Source organism: Rhincodon typus, chromosome 5 (assembly GCF_021869965.1).
Source record: "Rhincodon typus isolate 14 chromosome 5, sRhiTyp1.1, whole genome shotgun sequence".
NCBI classification, from domain to species: Eukaryota; Metazoa; Chordata; class Chondrichthyes; order Orectolobiformes; family Rhincodontidae; genus Rhincodon; species Rhincodon typus.
Genome location: NC_063336.1, coordinates 25,785,159 through 25,786,110, shown reverse-complemented (window position 1 = coordinate 25,786,110; position 952 = coordinate 25,785,159).

The window sequence follows — 952 nt, the reverse complement described above, 5'->3', positions numbered from 1 at the left end:
TCATCCAGCTCTGCACCTTGTTGTCTCGGATTCTCCAGCATCTGCAGTTCCTACTATCTCTGAACCAAACCACAGAGGTGGCATTCACTCATTCACTGTTTGATAATTGTTTAAAGAAAATTTGAAGAATAAAAATTGTGGTTGCTTTAGATAAACTCTTTGAGTGTTGGATCACTGATATCTGGACTGCACCTCCGAAAACCAAGATGATAGACATGACAAACAGTCCGTATACAGTAGGGTCACTGTGCAGTGATCAGGAACTGAAATACTGGTATAGTTCCCCCATCCCTAATCCAGGGCCCAATTCCAGCTCCTACACTGCCAACTGAAGGGTAATGTACAATTGACCTTTTCAGCTCTACATAACCCAATACCACATATATTCACAATGAACAGAAGGGCATATAATGTAAGAAAGTTGAAAGGCTGGGGCATTCCACTTGAGACACATTTGATTGGCTTTTCATTTATCCCAGACCTACCTCCCTGAAAGAGCCATAAATTAGATTCACTCACCTGTCTTTTTCCCACAATCCTGAATGAGCTTTTTTTATTGTGACGTTTACTTTAGAATGAAAAATACAGTAAAATACATAGTCAAAAGCTTCCACTGTCGCCATGGTTCTGCTGCTATTTTTAATTGTTTAAGAGTGACAAAAAAAAAAGCTTAAAGAGAGTCAATAGCCCTTCTGCCACCGCTTTGTTGCCACCAGTGCTGGACCCAACTAATGTCAAATTCGCCATCTTTCACCACTGTGCCTACCTCGCTGGCATCGCCTCTGCCAATGTAGTAGCCTATACCAGGTTCCCATGTTTCTCCTCCAACAGCTGGTACCTCAACACTGTTGCTAGAGTCCTGCTCCAGGCTCACCAGCTGCCTCACCGCCATCTGTTACTGTCCAACTCCAGGCTCACCAGCTGCCTCACCGCCATCTGTTACTGTCCCACT